Genomic DNA, 19,743 nt, shown 5'->3' with positions numbered 1-19,743 from the left:
AGTGCATGGTCTGTGTTTTTTTCCTTACTTATTATTTACTTACTGCTTTTCTGAGTACTAGTTATGTGCCGAGCCCTGCGCTTATGGCTAAGGGCATGGAGATGAATCAGCCATAGACTCAACCCTTGCAGGGCCTGTGGCCAAGGAAACCGACAATTACAATGGGCTGTTATAAAGACTAAAACAGAGAAAGCTTGGGAGGGGATGGGATGAGGCTGGGGGACACAGACAGGGTCCAAGAAGGCTTACAAAGAAGCAGATGAGCCAGGCCTTGGAGGACACTTCTCTGGGCCTCAGTTTCTTCATCTGGTAACTGTGTCCACCTCCAAGAGTTGTGGGAAAATGAAATGAAGCCAGGCAGCAGGAGGACAGCAGTATTCATAGGGGCCTGTTCTAGGCATTCTATCCTTCAAATCTGACAGCAAGTTCCCCGGACTGAAACTATACTCACTCCCAGATCAGAGACGGGGAAACGGAGGCTCAGAGAGGTGACGTCACTTGTTTATGTTGCACAGCTGGGAGATGGCACAGATGGAACGAGAACTGAGATTTCACTCCAAGGCCACCATCTCCCGCGTGGGACCGACAGCGTGCCAGCCCGGAAGGCATGGGGCCGCTGGGAAGTTGTCGAAGGCTCTCGTGCAGGAGACTGACACTGTTGGAGCCGGCTCAAGAAGAAGTTTCCACGGAAGGGGACAAGGGCCCGCTGGCCCCACAGCCCGTGCCTGCCAGGGATTTAGCAGGAAGAGCTGGCTTTTGTTCTAGATGAATCGGCCCAGCTGTTTCTGAAAGCCCAGCCCCACTCTTCTGGGCTCAGCGGACCAGAAGGCATTCAGCTGTCCCCGCAGGTCACCAGTGGGGTGGGAGAGTGCAGTACTTTGTCCACTGGACTGCACCGTTTACAGAGAATTATATTATCACAACACGGAACAATGGGCTTTTTTTTTTTTTTTTTTTTTTTAATAATGTCGTGCTGCATCTTGGGTAGCAAGTTGTAGTGGAAACACAATCAGGACAGCAAAGCGTTGCCCTCTTTGGAATTTGGAGAAACAAAAATATAAATAAACACATACATACATACCACTTAGAATAGCTGATTGGATTAAGGTTTTAGTGAAAAGTTGTTCTGGGTCCTCCACTCGGCTCCTCTTCCTTTCCTTTCTCCCAGTGCTTCTCTTTTTCTTCCCCCATCCCTCTCTTCCTCCCTCTCCTCTTCCCCTTTCTCACCACGGATGCTGCATTAGCAGCACTTTGCTGGAGTCCAAATAGACTCGCCTGGGGGAATTAGGATACCTGAGTTCACACCCTGTCCTGCCTCTTTCTTGCAGGATGATCCAGGGCAAGCCACTCACTTCTCGGAGCCTCCGTTATGCCATCTGCAAACTGGGACAGTAGAAGTAACCACCTCTAGGCGGTGTTATAGCTGGCTCACAAAACCAGGCATTTTTTAGCCCCTGCTTCTGCTGCACTGGCCCCAGGGAGAGCCAGAGGACATCTGTCTCATAAGATCTAGCAAACTGTCCTTCACCAGTTAGTCTTTAGGTCAAGCCACTGTAGCTTGTCTTACCTTATGGCTGCAATTTGTACGAATGTCTTCAGATGCTAACAGTGCAAATGCAATCATTTCAATTCTTTTCCTTTTAAAAAAAAGTTTTTTTTTTTTTAAACATTTATTTGTTTTTGAGAGAGAGAGCGGGAGCAGGAGAGGGCCAGAAAGAGGGAGACAGAGGATCTGAAGCAGGCTCTGCACAGTGAGTACAGAGCCTGATGCAGGGCTTGAGCTCTTGAACCGTGAGATCATGACCTGAGCTGAAATCAAGAGTCGGCAGCTTAACTGACTGAACCACCTTGTTTTTCAAATCAAAGCCACAGACTTGAGAAACCCAATGCCTGATGAACAAGAAGCTCAAAGTTTCCCTGATGGGGCTTTTCTTTTCTTCTTTGTTCCCAAACTCCAAGGCTGACGCGTCCCAGCACGGAGAGGGTCAGCCCACACCCACAGCAAGCTGGCAACCTGGTGCGCAGTCTTGCCGTTTTAGCCCCAACCTCAGACAGATGCCCCTCAGACCCAGGTCCCTGGGCAGGTGCCAGGGGCCCCCATGAGCAGTCCAGCTCCCTCACTGCTTAGCCCAGACGCTGCACTCAAGTTTCTGACATGGCCATTCTCCAGGGTCCTGGCCTGCCAGTCTCCACCTCACAATTTGTAAGCATATCCGCCCTCAAGGACTCCAAATCTCCCTCTTTTTTTGGTCTCCAGGTGCCTCCCATGTCCCCCTTCAGAGATGAGAGGGAGCAACCTTCAGGCAGTAAAAGGTGAATTATCCCAAGACTTTTAAGTTCCTCTTTCTCTAGAGATGAAAAAAGGAAAAAAAAAAAAAGCCAGTTAAATGTTCAGCAAGCAACCTGTGACACCTCTCTCAAAATATACATGGCGTAAAATACAATCGGCCTCATTTTATGGAACCCATGAGAAGCTACGGGAAGCTTATGTGCGAAGGGCCATGGTTCGGCAGGCTTTGCATTTTATCACCATCCAGATAAGTTGCTTCAGCCTGGCACTGGTGGCCACACATGATCTGGCCTTGCTTTATCTCTCCAGCTCTATCTCGTCCCCTCCCACCTGTCACTGAATCACCTGCTGATCTCCCAGCAGATCCTACTCTCTGTCACCTTGACACCTCCACGCGCTTATACCCCAGTTCTCTCTCTTGGGATGGCTCATCTTGACCTTTGCCCCTGTTTAATCCTTCCCTATATGTTCAGGTTCAGTTTTGGGGGGAAGCTCCTTTGCAAAGCCTTCCATGACTGCTCCAGGTTATTTCATACTAGCTGCCCTTCCCTGCTCCCACAGTTCCCTGTGATGCGTCCATCACAGCACTAACTAGAAAATAATGCAGAAATAGGTTCCCCTGTCCTGTTATTCTTCATCCAAGAACCCTGCTTAATCCCCTTATAAATGATGGTTATTTGTAATGATTTAGTCACTGGTTTGTTTACTGTTCGCCACCCCCACCCCCCCCGCCACTAGACTGTGAGCTTCCTGAAGACAGGGCCAGATTGTTCATTCTCTACTGCCTATGAAAGTGCCCAGCACAGCAACCTGGACAGAACAGACCCTCAATACCCACTTACTGCATTGAACTGAAATGGCACTTACCACACTGTGTTACAATCATCTGTTTATGTTTCTAGTGCTACCAGCGAATCCCTCGTGGGCAGGGGCCAAATCTCATTGGCCGTTTGCTCTTAGTGCCCAGCACAGAACTTGGCACACAATAGATCAGTAAATGTGGAATGAGTAATTGAATGAGTGAAATGACTTGTAAAAAACTAACATGAAGGCGGGATGAACAAATGATCAAATAAAGGAATTCCAAACAACCTTTCTGAAACAACCATTTGACAGCTGTTACTTTCACTGTTTGAAATAAATATAAGGCTCCTCTCTTGATTCTGTTCACTGGTACTGTTGGAAAAAAATTATAATGGAGTCGGTCAAGGCTAACCTTTAAAAAACAATCACCACAGAAATCCAATGACTGGAGTAGCCTCTTAATGAATAGGCAAGACATTGGTATCAATTTACAGTAATTAGTAAGGCTAAGATACCCTCTTAAAATGTCTGCTTCCTTAACCTTCCAGATTTGTATCAAATATCACACTTAGTTTTTCCAAGTTTCATATTTTAAAACAACTTTATTCCCTGTAACAACAGTGATGTGTGTGTGTGTGTGTGTGTGTGTGTGTGTGTGTGTGTGTGTGTAAAGGGAAACTACTGTTTCTTCTCTACGACTCACACAGAAATTTACTTCTGAAACCAAATGTGAGGGGGTTTTTCCCCCCACACTGACCAATTCTGTGATGCCAGTAGGGTATCCTACAATTCAGTTCTGTTCTGACACTGTATATCTGGAGACAGCATCAAAGCCCCCCACAGGTTAAGGTTCGGTTCCACAAAGCTGTCTGCACCCCACTTTGGATGCCAATCGCAAGCGGATGCCTCCAGGACTTCTGACCCACCAGGCTATAAATCAAGGGTTCCCATCACCCCCTTCTCAGGTTCGATAACTTGCTAGAACAGCTCACAGAACTCAGGAAAACAATGGACTTACTTGGTTACCAGTGTATTATAAAGGATACAACTCAGGGACAGCAGGTGGAGGCATGCAGGGAGCAGAGTGTGGAGGAAAGAGCGAGGAGCCGTGCCCTCCAGAGGCACTAACCTCCCAACACCTCTCTGTGTTCGGCAAACTGTAAGCCCTCTGAACCCCACAGCTCAGGGATTTTTATGGAGGCCTTATCGTGTGGGCACCATCAATTATTAACTCAGTCTCGGTCCTTCTCCCCTTCCCAGGGGATGGGGGATTTGGGCTGAAAGTTCAAGCTTCTAATCATGGCTTGGTCTTTCTGGTGACCAGAACCATCTGAAGCTCTCCAGGACCCCCCCCACCAAGGGTCTCCTCAGTAGAACAATAGATGCTCCTATCGACCAGGAAATTCCAAGGGATTCGGGAGCCCCGTGTCAGAAACTAGGGTCAAAGACCAAATATTAGAACAAAAGATGTTCCCAGCACCTTTATCGCTTAGGAAATTACAAAGGTTTTCAGATCTCTGTCTAGGAGCCAGGGACAAAGACCAAAACATATATTACTTACTGTACCCCCAAATCACAGCATTTGTTCCATAATATATACATGTTTAAGTGCTCATGGCATTACAAATACAGTAACTACTTAAATGTCTTCAACATGGTCTTTAAAGGAAAGTAGCCATATTTCCCCAACTTTCCTAAAGTCAGAGCATAGCAACTGATATAGGACTGACAACAATCAGAAACTTAAACCCAGGACGTCCTAGAATTTTCTGGATGGGAAGTCAACACACTCACAAGTATTTCCATTTTTACATAGCTGTGATCACCACATCTAAACAACCACACACACAGCTTTCCCCCTCTCATTGTATCATGTAGCAAACATTTTTCCCTGTCGCGATATATTCTTTATATTTCCTCTGAAAAAAATCATATCATCTCCTGAGCCTCACCCATAACCAACTGTAATCACTTCCTCTCCAATGACACCTCCCCAGGGCTCTCAACAGTTCAGCAGGCTAATAGGAGGAGGCTCTCTAGTCGGGGGAGAGGAACGTTCTGGAGTCACACACCTCCATGGAACCCTGGCTCTGACACTTCCTTGTTATGCCACCTTCAGCAGGCTACTTGTCATCTTTGATCTCAGTTTTCTCAGCTGTAAATTGGAAATAATAGTGCCTTATGTAGAGAGCTGGTGTAAGGATTAAATGTTTTTAAAAAAATTTTTTTAATGTTTATTTTTGAGAGAGAGAACGAGTGCAAGCAGGGGAGGGACAGAGAGAGAGGGAGTCAGAGAATCCCAAGCAGCCTCCTGGGTGTCAGCACAAAGCCTGATGTGGGGCTCAAACTCACAAACCGTGAGATCATTACCTGAGCTGAAGTCAGATGCTCAACCGACTGAGCCACCCAGGTGCCCCTCTATCTATATGTTTAAGTGAAAAAAACGAGGTGCAAATCAACATGTATGGAATGCCAGCATGTGTGTGTGAAGAGTAATAAAGAAGAGAGAAGAGATATATGGGTTTGCTTGCACTTGTATAAAATACTTTGTAAGGGTACATCAGAAACTGGTAACACGGGTTGCCTCTGGGGAGAGTTCTGGTGGCTGGTAGATGGGGCAGAGAGGAGATTTTTCTGTGTATACCCTTTGTTGCCTTTGAATTTTAAACCATGTAAATGTATCATCCATTCAAAGTAATAACAATAACAGAAAGAAAACACAAGTTGTGAGACACAAAAATATTGCTATATATGCTTTTTGCCAGAGATAGAAGAACTCACCTCCTGCAGAAAATTGCTTGCATGGTGGGAAAAAGCTTTCTCAGGTCTCAGGACCTCCTGGCTGTGCAAACCAAAGCCCGGAGCCCAGTCTGGAGGGGAAAGGTTAAAACCATCCAATAGTAAAGGATGACCTCTCTGGGGGAAGAGGTAGCTCTGATTTGAAGCAATTCTTTACCCAAGGAAACTGGAGTTTGGGGCACTGGGAATTGGGGGAAAGAAAAGGAAAGAGGAGGGACTTAATAAGAACAGGAGATAAGAATGGTCCTCCAGGGCTGAGACAGCTCCCCATGATGGCACAAGGCTGAAGGCCTTTAGGACCAGTGACTCTGGTTTTAGGGGGACCCAAATCTTGCTACTGTGGATGTGGCAGGATGTGAAGCCTCAAACTGGTTTAAAACCAAGACAGTGTATAGTTGACCTTTTCTTTGCCCAGAACTATTTTCTCTCACTTATTCTGCAGCTTGAATGTTGAATCTTCCCTATCCTTAAGAAAAGGGAAATCTTTTCTTTCTCTTTCTTGGTCTGTTTGTATTAATTGCTGATGATCCAGACTCTAGATTTACTAGGTCACCAAGTCTTCTGCTAAAGAACTAGAGAACAGGAACTAGAATACAGAAAGAAGGAAGTACTGTGGAGGAGACCAAAAGAAGAAAGAAAGATTTTTCTCTAAACCAGAAGGGCAGAGGGTTGGAGGTGAGCAAAGTGATGGGGAGGTTTGCCATAAGGACCAAACTGGTCTGAGAGCTGATCTGGGGCAGTTTACCAAAAGGGAAGAGGACCCAAAGCTCAACTGAGGCAGGTGAATGGAACTAGCAAAGAAGGCTTCAAGGGACACTGTTTGAGCATCGAGGAACAGAGCGAGAGTGGAGGCATTGCCTCAGATTGCTCAACCATGACCAGAGGGAGAACCTCAAGGTGCCTGCACCAAGTTAGCCTATACACATTGTTCCTTTGTGGGCAACTGGTGGATGGGTCACTCTGTTAGCATCAGTAACTCACTGGATGCCTGCCCAGTTGGAGAGATGCCCACCCATACCATATGATGTCAGCCTGAACCTGCTCCATTTATTCAGGTGACAGATACCTACATAATGCCCCAGGACAAAACCTATAAGCCCAAAGCAAGGAATGAGACCCTGGACTCAGTGGTGTGGTGACAAGAAAGCTCTGGGCATCTATACTCAGGTGGGGGGAGGGGGGAAGGAGAAAAGTGGGAGCTGAACTGGATGATCTCCATCCCTCCTGAGATGGGACAGTGACACTGTGGGTTTCACATGGATAGGGGCCATGTGGATAGCAGCAGATCTGACGGTGCTACTCACTAGCTTATAGCCTTCTAAAGGCTGCTTTCTACCTCTAAGGTTCTCAGCCTGGGGAGTCAGGATAGGCTAACTTGGGCTGCAGTAACAAATTAACCCCAAATCACAATGACTTCACATGATAAAAGTTTATTTCTTGCTCATGGTACATGTCCCACACATGTGCTCTGCATAATCATTTGAGAACCTAGGCCAACAGAGAGGCCACCACTTGGGACATGCAGCCTCCTCCGGTCACTGTGGCAACACAGGGAACTAAGGGAGAACTTGCTTTTTTTATACTTGAGCCCAGAACTGACATGTGTGACCTCCATTTACAGCCCATTGGTGAACCTAGTCATGTGGTTCCCTCCAAGTGCAAGAAGGCTGGGAAATGTGGGGAGGAAATGAGTATCTGTGGAGCGGTAAACATCTCTGTCATACCTAGCATTCAAGACTCTCTTTGTGACCTATTCCCAGGACTGCCCCCAGACTCATTTCCTGACACTTCTGTCTTCCCAACTCATAATCCACCTGTGGTGGCAGGAATTTTCTCTCAGCTCCTCGGTTATGTCCTTGAACCAGGGCACCCCCATACCTTTGCTTACTATGCTGGTTCCTGAACATGAAATGCCCCTTTTCTATCTTCCTCATCTGCCAACATTCTACTTCTCCTTTTAAGCTCAGCTCAGAGGTTACCTTCTCCATTCCTGATCCCTCAGGAATACAGTTAATTGACCCTTTTCAGTTCTGCCACATCTATTTTCATATACTTCCATTAGCACTTAGGGTCCATGGGACTGACTTCCTGGCATGTTTCACAGTGCCTGGTACATCATGGGCACTAGACAAATATTTGTTGAATAAATGCTTTGCGTTTAGAACTTTTCAGACAATAATTTAATTGTATGTCTTTCTCCACACCCATCCACCCACCCCCAATAGGTTGTGAACTCTGGATGATACAGACTAAACCTTATTTATCTCCACTCCTCCATTATCTATAAACACTGGGAAATTTTCTAGTAAATGTTTTGGGAAGAATTGACCAATCTGTCCTATACTTAATTTTGAATAATGAATTAAGAAATGATTACAGATGGGTCTTTTAAAAAGGAACATTGGCTATACGTATGCTATCCTTCAATTAAAAAGTTTACTCTAAAAAAACAAACAACAGTGATGAGCAAAAAAGGGAAGTACTTAGAGAGTAAAGTGTACAAACACAAAGGCACTTCCGGAAGATTTGATCATTGTAATAGCGTCTGTAGACAAAAGTCCTAAAGTCCCTTTGGGTGCGGTTAACATTGCCGGGAGCTAGCTCGAGCCAAAGGGAAGCCAAAGGTGGAGACCTGTGGGCTTCAGGATCAGGGGGAAGCAGGTCTCCAAGTGCTGGGAGAACACACACAGCCCTCTCTTCCTTTGTCTCTGTTTCTCTCCAGGCATATGCTTCATTATTCTCACTCACTGAAAACCAGCTTTTTCTCCTTCTCAGAAAACCACCACTTGAACCATCAACCAACAGGTACCTAGTTGCCAACTCCTTTCCACAAAGCAGCAGCTGGCTTCTTTGATCCAATTTCAACACCCTGGAGAAAGACTCTAATTGGCCCAGCATGAGCACGTGCCCACCTGGCCTGATCATGGGTGACCGCGGTGGAAAGCTCCCCCCACCCCGCCCCCACCGCATACTGGGGCTCTTTCTCACCCTGACCTCCTTCATGGAGGAACCAGGCACCACAAAATAGGGCCTGGAAAGAAAAGGCCACTGCTGCCCACCTAAAACCAGGAAAAGGGGAGGACCATTCTTGAGAAACTTGCTCCAGACAGTGATAGCATATAAATATATCTTCTGAAAAGGACAAATGATGAAGACACAGAATTTCGGGAAGAACTAAAATGGCAGAGGCCACTTCATAGTTACTGCATCTCCTAAACCTCTTGTGAAGATTCCTGTCTTCATCGCCTCAGATCTTACCTTATCATCTTTGGTCTGAACTATCGCAACCGCCTCTTAACTCGTCTCCGAGCCTCCTGGTTTCACTTCGTCCTCCAAATCGTCCCCCCAACCAGGGCTTCCAAATGATCTTTCTTTTTTTTTTTTTTTTTTTAATTTTTTTTCAACGTTTACTTATTTTTGGGACAGAGAGAGACAGAGCATGAACGGGCGAGGGGCAGAGAGAGGCAGAGAGAGAGGGAGACACAGAATCAGAAACAGGCTCCAGGCTCTGAGCCATCAGCCCAGAGCCCGATGCGGGGCTCGAACTCACGGACCGCGAGATCGTGACCTGGCTGAAGTCGGACGCTTAACCGACTGCGCCACCCAGGCGCCCCCCAAATGATCTTTCTTTAAACAGCGTGTAATCCTGTCATTTCCCTGCTTAAAAACTTCCCAGCACAGCCTTCAAGGCCCTCCTCGGCCCAGCAGCACCTTCACTTGCTCTCCTTCCCTGGACGCCTGCACTTCTTCCCCACGGCCTCCTCACCAGCACTCAGTGCTTTTGTATCTTCTCAAGCATTTACTCTCTCTGTTCCCTCTGCCCAGGGTGCCCTTCCCATTTCCATTACCTCTGCCTGGTGATGCTACTTACCCTTCAGGGTCCAGTTAAATATCTTCCCTCCCTCTTTGGTGACACCACATTGTGTCTATTTTTAGCTCTGGAGACATCTGTCTCCTCTGCCCTCTTTCTTTCTTTTTTTTTTTTTTTAACATTTATTTATTTTTGAGACAGAGAGAGACAGAGCACGAGCAGGGGAGGGGCAGAGAGAGAGGGAGACACAGAATCTGAAACAGGCTCCAGGCTCTGAGCGGTCAGCACAGAACCCGATGCGGGGCTCGAACTCACGGACCGTGAGATCATGACCCAAGCCGAAGTCGGCCGCTTAGCCGACTGAGCCACCCAGGTGCTCCTCCTCTGCTCTCTTTCAAAGCACTCACTCCATCTCATTTATCTTCAAATCCCCAGTTCTAACCCTAGGGCCTAAGTCCTAGTAAGAATCCAGAGATCCTCATGGAAGGATGTAGGGAGAGAGGGAGGGAGAAGTAGGGAGAGGGAAGGGAAAAGGGAAGGGGAGGAAAGGGAAGGGAGGAGGGAGGGAGGGAGTGGGATGGAAGGGAGGAAGGAAGGAAGGGGAAGAAAGGATTAAGGAAAAACCAAGGACTTGAAGTTACACTTGCTTTCTCCTCTGTCAGCAGCTTGGACAGGTTATGGCACTTCTCTGAGACTCCGTTTCCTCCTTTATAAAATAACATCTATCCTACCAACTCAAGGGCCTGTTGGAGACCAAATCAAGAAAAGAATGTGGAAGCGCTTTATGTTATTTCTATGCAAAAATTCATTATTATTAACTGGCCATCGTGTAGTATTTGTTCTCCTAACTACCCAAAGACTGCAGTCTTAGTGAACCGCCTTTGTTGGTCTGGGCTCCCTTGCAGGGGTAGGAGTCAGGGGGGCAGTGAGGCAGATTTAGTTACACTTTCTCATTGCCAGAATCTTGTGAAGGTCGAGTGGTGCTGACATTGAGATTCTTTAGGACCACAGTGTAAGGAGTGAGTAAACTTGATAACGTTATTCAATTTGGGATACTTTTTTGTACTCCTTAAATCTTGGGGCCTCCTGATTTTGATGAAGAGCAAGGAGTTATCGACAACCGTTAGCCGTCACTAGTGAGGTCAGAAGATGTCTCCTTACTTCTCATGCAAGGCTCTGGATGAGTTTCATTGGAGAGTGGCTTCAGCGGGAGGCTGCCGTGGGAGGGGATGAAAAACTGCTTCAGTTTGCAACTACTTATCCATGTGAATCAGGATTTTCTCAATACCATGTAACCGAAATAGAAGGTGGGAGGGATGGGATTAGAAGCTGCACGGATGGAAGATTGCAGGTGTCGTGCCGCACTTGTCTAGTAGACCAGGTGCGGCCGGTTTAGGTCTCGTGGCATGGTAAGAAATAGAACAATGGGGGCGCCTGGGTGGCGCAGTCGGTTAACGTCCGACTTCAGCCAGGTCACGATCTCGCGGTCCGTGAGTTCGAGCCCCGCGTCAGGCTCTGGGCTGATGGCTCGGAGCCTGGAGCCTGTTTCCGATTCTGTGTCTCCCTCTCTCTCTGCACCTCCCCCGTTCATGCTCTCTCTCTGTCCCAAAAATAAATAAAAACGTTGAAAAAAAAATTAAAAAAAAAAAAGAAATAGAACAATGTGGGACAAATGTTGGGCAGTGGTGTGGCAAGGGTTCTCTCACGTGGGAGTAAATGGATGCTCGGGTGCTGGCACAGCCTTTGCCCCGAGGATTGGCCTGGGCACCTCTGGCCTGGCTGCTTCCTAACCCCTTAGGGACTATACTGACCACTGAACTTGAGCTTGCCTCTTTGAGGACTGAGGGGCAGCAGGGAGCCAAGTCTCCTCACCTGTATCCTTGTCCCACGCATGGCTTCTGCACCGCTCATTTGCTTTTCCCAAAATAAAGCCTGTCCAAGTCATCATTTGCACCCATCTCTGAACCCACTCTAAACTTCGTGATCTGGCCTGACTCAGCCTGATATCTTTCGTCTGTCTGCCCAGTTGCTTCCCACCCCCGCATCTCGGGGAATTGTTCTTCCCACCCACTCCATTCACATGAATACCACAGAAACCATCAGATCAGTCATTTTGCACACACCTTGGGCCCTGACCATGACTAACCTAGAAGTAGGCCCTTATCCTTGGATAGGACAGCCCCAGCTTCTAGACTGATCAATCCCTTCCTCCAGAATTTTTGGAACAGGGTCCAGGGGACAAAAATCAGCCTCTGTCTGGATGACTGAACTTAGGTGTGTAAAACCAGAAACTATGGATGCGCATGTGTTCTGTGACGTTGACTGGAAAATGAAGAAAGCTGGTCTGCAACAAGATAGAGCAGTGAGATAGGAAATGGAGAAAGAATACTGCCAGACTTTACATCTTGAACTATGTTTCTTACGACTCTCAGTGGTATTTCTGTACTAGAATTCCAGGAGACAGCCCTGAATGCCCAGAATAAATCTCCAAATCTTGCCTAAGCTAAGCTAACGTGTCTATTAGTTGCAACCAAAGAAGAAATCTCATGTACATACACTGCAAAAAATTTCAATATTTGTATCCATCAAAAATACCTCATTTCCTCACTAACTAGCTTTATAATTAGCCAGTTTAACAAGTGTGAACTTACACAAATGAAATATCTATCAATTTGGATGCTTCTGACTTCAGGCTTGTATGCTTATGGTCACAAGATGGCTGCAGCAGCTCCAAGCATCACATCCTCACACAATATTCACACTTTTTCATATCACTTTTTTTTTTACAAATACTCTACTATAGTATGAAAAAAATTAAATCACTTAAGAATAGAAAGAGTTGTATAATGACTCCAACATACTCATCAGCCAGCTCTCACAGCTATCACAGCACGGTCACCCCGTATCATCTACATATTCACATGCCTTTTCCCTCCTTTCAAATTATTTCAAGGCAAATCCTAGACATTGCATTACTTCTTCCGTAAATATCTCAGAATATATGCCTAAAAGATACAAGTTCCTTTTTAAAAAGTAATCACAATATCATGATCACAGCTAAAAATATTGACAATTATTTCCCAGTGCCATCAAATCTGCAAAAGGGCTCCTTTTCCCTGATTGTCTTCAAAATGTGTTATTTTTATTATGTTGAGTGAACTAAGTCAGTCAGAGAAGGAGTTATCATATGTTTTCACTCATATGTGGATCTTGAGAAACTTGACAGAAGGCCATGGGGGAAAAATAATTACAAACAGAGAGGGAGGGAGGCAAACGGTAAGAGACTCTTACATACAGAGAACAAACTGAGGGTGGATGGGGGGGCGGTGGGAGAGAGGGGAAAGTGGGTGATGGGCGTTGAGGAGGGCACCTGTTGGAATGAGCACTGGGGTGTTATATGTAAGCCAATTTGACAATAAAGTATATTCATAAAAATTAAAAAAAAACCCAAATGTATTATTTTGTTAATTCTTTTTAGTTGTTATAGCAAGGAAATATATATTATTTTCCAAAGATAAAAGGTATGGGATGTTCATACTGATAATTCCAACTGAAATGCAAAACTATAGTTTTCACTCAGCCTCATCAATCCTAATCTGTATCTCTAAGTCAAATGTCTCAGTTTTGAAGGACACGGATGTAATTACTTACTTTTAATCCCATAACATGTACGTCTTTCCATCTTTGGATATATCCCTTTAGGGATGGTGATTTAAAGTCCCTCAGGGGTGCCTCGGTGGCTTGCTCACTTAAGCGTCCAACTTCGGCTCAGGTCACGATCCCACCATTACTGGGTTCGAGCCCCGCATCAGGCTCCAGGCTGAGAATGTGGAGCCTGCTTAGGATTCTCTCGCTCTCCCTCTCTCTCTGCCCCTCCCCTACTCACGCTTTCTCTCTCTCTCTCAAAATAAATAAACTAAAAAAAAAAAGTCACTCAAAGTCATTCTGTGTGGTAATGTCATCCACTGAATGTACAAAGGAGGATCATCTTTATTTCATTTTACTTTCAATTTCTAAGGATTGTTTTTGTTAATTTAATTTTGTTTATAATTTATATAAAATACCTACAAGGCTCCATAGTTAAATCTACAAAACAAGGTTTTAAAAGTCTGGATTCTACCTTATCCTCTCTAGTCTCTCTCTCTGCTATTGTAGTGTTGTATTAAATTTTTATAGCTTCTTCTTTTATTTGTAGTTAAATGATTACATACTCTATACCTTATTTTCTACATTTCTCATTTTATTAAAAATATATCCTGGCAGGGTGTCTGAGTGGCTCAGTCGGTGAAGCATCTAGCTTCGGCTCAGGTCATGATGTCACAGTTCATGGTTTCGAGCCCTGCATCAGGCTCTGCGCTGACAGCTCAGAACCTAGAACCTGCTTCAGATTTCTGTCTCCCATTCTCTCTGCCCCTCCCCTGCTCACACTCTGTGTCTGTCTCTCAAAAATGAATAAACATTAAAAAACATATAAAATACATTATATATATATTATATATATGTTTACATATGTATATACATAAATATATATGTATGTATGTATATATATACATATATATAATATGTATATTATATATGTATTATATATATGTATGTATTATATATGTATGTATATATACACATATATATAATATATAATATATATATTATATATAATATGTATATATATAATATGTAATATATATATATATGTATATATATATATATATATATATATATATATATATAATACCCTGGACATCACACCATAATCATAGAGAATTTTCTTACTCCTTGGTACAGCTCCATAGTACTCCATCTGGGGGAGGTACCACAGTTTATTCAATTAGTCTTCTATTGATGGGCTTTTGGATTGTTTTCAGTCTCTCGCACTTACAAACAGAGCTGCATGGATAGACTTGTATGAACATCTTTTCGCATTTTTGCCGGGGCATCCCTGTGACAGATTTCTAGAAGTGGGATTGCTTTATCGCTGTGCAACCTGTCAGAACGATTAAAATTAGGAGAGAAACAATGACAATACCAAATGCTGATGAGGATGTGGAGCACCTGGAACTCTCATACATCACTAACAGGAGTACAAAAGCATAGCTGCTTTGAAAAACACTTTGGCAGTCCCTTATGAAGTTTAATATACATTTCTAATACAACCCAGCAGTTTCTTTCCTATACATTTACTCAAGAGAAACGAAAATTTATATTCGCACAAACCATGTCAATATATGAACATTTATAGAGGCTTTATTCATAACTGCCAAATATTGGAAACAACTCAAGTGTCTTTCACCTGATGGGTAAATTGTAATACATCTCTACAGCCGAATGCCACCCAGCAATAAAAAGAACAAACTACTGATACATCACAACATGGATGTATTTCCAATGCATTATTTTAAGAGAAAGAAGCCAGATTTAAAAAGCTACATACTCCGTGATTCCATTTATATGACGTTCTCTAAAAGGCAATACTATAGGGACAGAGAGTAGATCAGTGATTGCCAGGAGCTGAGGCCAGGGGATGGTTTGACCACGAAGGGGCACCACATAGGAATTTCTTAGGTTGATGGAACTGCTGTACATTTTGTCTGTGGTGGTAATTGCATAGTTATGTGTTTGTCAAAACTCAGAACTCTACACTCTAAAGAGTTAGTTTTATATGTAAACCATACCTCAATAAACCTGACTTTAAAAACAGTGCACAGGTAACTTTGTTAATTGCTGCCCAAATCCCGTTTATGGTAGAATGATTAATGGCTCCCAAAGATATTTGTGTCCTAATTCCAGAAATCTGTGGATGTCACCTTACAAGGCAAACAGGATTTTGCAGATGCACTAGGAATCTCGAGATAGAGAATCCTGGCTGATGCAGGTAAGCCCTAAATGCAGTCCTAAGTATCCTTATAAGAGAGGCAGAGCGAGGTTTTACCATGGCAAAGGCCACATGAAGACAGCAGAAAGAGATCTGCTACATTCCTGGCCGTGAAGATGGAGGAAGGGGGGATGTCCCAAGGAATTCAAGGAATGAAGCTCCAGAAGGTGGAAAAGACAAGGAAAGAGAATCCTCCCCCCCCCCCCCCACCCTCCAGAGGGAGCAGAGCACCTGTCAACGCCTTGGTTTCAGCCCAGCGAGACTTCTGACTCCCAGAACTCTTAAGAGGATAATTTGTGTTGTTTAAAGTCACCAAGTTTGTGGTAATTCGTTACCATAGCAATTGGAGACTAATACACCCTCCACAGGGATTACACTACACCAAAAGTGTACAGGTGTCCTTCATTTAAGAATGAGGAAAACTTTCCTGGAAGCCCCAGGACAGGCATCCCCTCATATCTCATTGGCCCAAATTGTGTCACGTGGCCATTCTCAAACCAATCATTGGCAAGAATAGTCAACCTTCCTCCTACTCCTTGGCCTGAGGCTGCAGCATTCTCTCCTGACCCACACAGCTGCCTGATCCTAACCAATATCAGGGTTCTGCCCTCAGAGAAGTAGAGGGCTGTAGCTTTGGATTGGCCACCAATAGTGCCTACCTCAAAAGTTATTTGCAGAAGGGGCAGTCAGTGGAGCATCTGACTCTTGATCTTGGGGTTGTGAGTTCGAGCCCCACATTTGGTGTAGAGATTACTTAAAAATAAAATCTTGGGGCACCTGGGTGGCTTAGTCAGTTGGGCATCCAACTCTTGATCTCAGCTCAGGTCTTGATCTTATGGTCATGAGTTTGGGCCCTGCATTAGGCCCTGAGCTGGGCATGAAGCCTTCATAACATAACATAACATAACATAACATAACATAACATAACATAACATAACATAAAACATAACAAACATCTTTTAAAAAATTATTTGCAGAAAAAGAAAACCCCTCAGTTAAATACACGTTTTATAAGAATTTAAAAATCTATGGGGCGCCTGGGTGGCGCAGTCGGTTAAGCGTCCGACTTCAGCCAGGTCACGATCTCGCGGTCTGTGAGTTCGAGCCCCGCGTCAGGCTTCTGGGCTGATGGCTCAGAGCCTGGAGCCTGTTTCTGATTCTGTGTCTCCCTCTCTCTCTGCCCCTCCCCCGTTCATGCTCTGTCTCTCTCTGTCCCAAAAATAAATAAACGTTGAAATAAAAAATTAAAAAAAAAAAAATCTAGTTAGGCACCCGGGTGGCTCAGTCGGGTAAATGTCCAACTCTTGACTTCAGCTCAGGTCATGATCTCATGAGATCATGAGAGCAAGCCCTGCATTATGCTCTTCGCTGACAGCATGGAGCCTGCTTGGAATTCTTTCTCTCCCTCTCTCTCTGCCCCTCCTCTCCTCGTGTGTGTGCACATGATGCACTCTCTCTCTCTGTCCTTCAAAATAAATAGACATGAAAACAAATTAAATAAAAAATAAAAATAAAAATCTAGTTAGAGTAGACTCTCTGAGGGACCATCAGCTGCAGCCTCCCAACCAGGGCCTTCCTCTGTCCAAGACCATATGGCTTTGCCCTCCTCTCTCCCCTTTTTTCAGAGGAGGCAAGGCTGAGCTAAGCTCTGGTAGTGAGTCACCAAGGTTATATAAGGCCCTGTGAACACAGCCTGTCTTCCAGAAGAATGTCCCACTTGCAATACTAACTCAAGTCCTATTAAGGGAATCTTCTGTTTTCTCCCTGTTTTAGCTTTGCTCTGACATATTATCCTAGACTTTCAGAGCTGCACAGGCCCTTAGAGGTAATAATAATAAAATTTATATTTATTAATTTATATGTATTATTAACATTATGGCAAGTATAAGAGCTACCACTTATCAAGCCTTTACCACGCTTCAGGCACTTTGTATTTATTATCACATTTAATTCTCGCGTCTTCTTGGTGAAGTAAATATTACCATCCCCATCTGATAGATTTTGAAACCCAGGAAAAGAAAGGGTGACTTATCTCAGGTACATGCTGGCACCAGGGTTCAAACTGAGATCTGTAAAGACTCCAAAGTTTTTTTTTTCTCTCAAACCCCATGAAGTCCAAAACCTTCCATTCTACCAATGGGAAATGAACTCGGGATGGAGGGATGGAGAAGAGGGGGCCACTGGGAGGCATAAACATCTTGTTGGGCTCACAGGACCCATGAGCGGCCAAGTGAACGCTTGCTCCCTCTAGCACAACAGCAACGCCCATTAGCTTTTCTCTCCCCTCCATGGAAATCAGCATTTATGAATCATCATGTAACTGAGTTTAATAAGAGAAAAGGTGTTTGGTTTTTTGCAAAAAAAGAGGAGTTGTGATTTTTGCACTTACCCAACATTGTTGGGGGAATAAAAAAAAAATCACAGTTATAACACGAAGAGTGCCTTACAGTTTATAAAACTCTTTCAAATACTTTCTTTCACGTGATCCTTACTACAGCTCTGTGAAGCAGGAAAATATAATTATTGCACTGCACAGATGAGGAAAATAAGACGCCAAAAGGTTATATATATACTTGCTCAAAGTCTCACAGATCATTCAGTGGTAGAGTCAGAATCAAAACTTGGGCCCTGTTCCTTGGGAGGAAGCTTGTTGGCAATGAGGGCCTGACATTTTCCTAGGAATTTTAGACTCTCGTTTTCGAGTTTAAAAACGTAATTAAGATTTTGATTGGCTGAGGTGATTTTTTTTTTTTAGCTGAGATTTTTACACTGCATAAATCAACTTAGTGAGAAATGACATCTTTATAATCTCAAGTCTTCCCATCCTTCATTTTTTATGCCTGAAAGTAGAATCCAGTGTCTTTTTTTTTTTTTTTCTTAACAGAGAACCCTTTGCACTTTTGATGAGTTTTTCCTTTACAAACTGCCTTGGTAGCTGATTTGAATAATGGTTTCGGTTCTGTTATGCCTTTTTTCAAATTGATTTGTATTATATGGTTTTTATTTCCATTTAGTAACTTGACACTTGGTTGAACATTCTTGTTGTTTCCAAGAGCTTTTCTTGATCTTGTCAGGGTAGAGCTATTCCACTTGCAAATTATTAAAAACAAAAAACAAAAACCTGTTCTCCTGACTCCACCACAAATGCTCCTTTTACCACGTGACACTGCATTTTTCCACAGCCCTGCATTTTCCAGATGACTAAAGGGCTCCTTTAAGTGCCAATATACTTAGAAATGTAACTGCCTGAGCTGAAATATCTTTCTCAAATGAATTACAATGTGTAGCAAACAGCTGTGGTTTTTTGCCTGCACAACACATCCTTCCCCCCATCTCTGATAGAAGCTGCCCTTCTCTTTCTGTTGGTGAACTGCCCCTCCCACAGGGATCATGGCAGGACTGTCTGTCACTGGATCCAATTCACAAACCTCTAAAGAGTTCCTGGTTCCACCACAGGCTGACCCAACTGACTCTTCCAGGCATTTGTGTCTTGAGAGAAGGGGCACTTGGCCAGAAGGACACTGGAGCTGAGTCATCTGGAAGGCAGGCCCTAAAGAGACATCCCTGTGTTTTTTCCTGGAGCTGCCCAGATTTCTACTGTTCCCAAAGCCTGCTTGTTCAAGTTCTCCTTTGGTTCCAGGAGCTACCCAATACCCTTCCAATACATTCTCTTTGTTTTCTTAGGTGTGCTTCTGTTACAAATGATACAGATATCGGTGTCCAAAGGTCGGTTGCAGACAATTTTTCCTGTTATGGGTTGAATTGTGTGCTCTGAGCCCTCCCACCAAAAAAAAAAAAAAAAAAAAAAAAAAAAAAAAGATATGTTGAAGTCTAACCCTAGTACCTTCAAAAGTAATCTTATTTGGAAATAGGGTCTCAAAGAGGCAATCAAGTTAAAATAAGGTCATAGGGTAAGCCCTAATCCAATGACTGGTTCCTAAAAAAGAGGAAATTGAGAGAGTGGGGCATCTAGCTTGTGAGCAGGCACCTTCGTTTCATGCGCGACCAAAGAGCAATTTAAAAATGGGTGACGTTAGATTGCCTGGGTGGCTTAGTTGGTTGGGCATCAGACTTTTGCTCAGGTCATGATCTTGGTTCACGAGTTCAAGCCTCACATTGGGCTCTGTGCTGACAGCTCAGAGCCTGAAGCCTGCTTTGGATTCTGTGTCT

This window comes from Felis catus, chromosome D4 (assembly GCF_018350175.1).
Source record: "Felis catus isolate Fca126 chromosome D4, F.catus_Fca126_mat1.0, whole genome shotgun sequence".
NCBI classification, from domain to species: Eukaryota; Metazoa; Chordata; class Mammalia; order Carnivora; family Felidae; genus Felis; species Felis catus.
The sequence above is the reverse complement of the archived record's forward strand: the minus strand, read 5'-3'. Positions refer to the sequence as shown.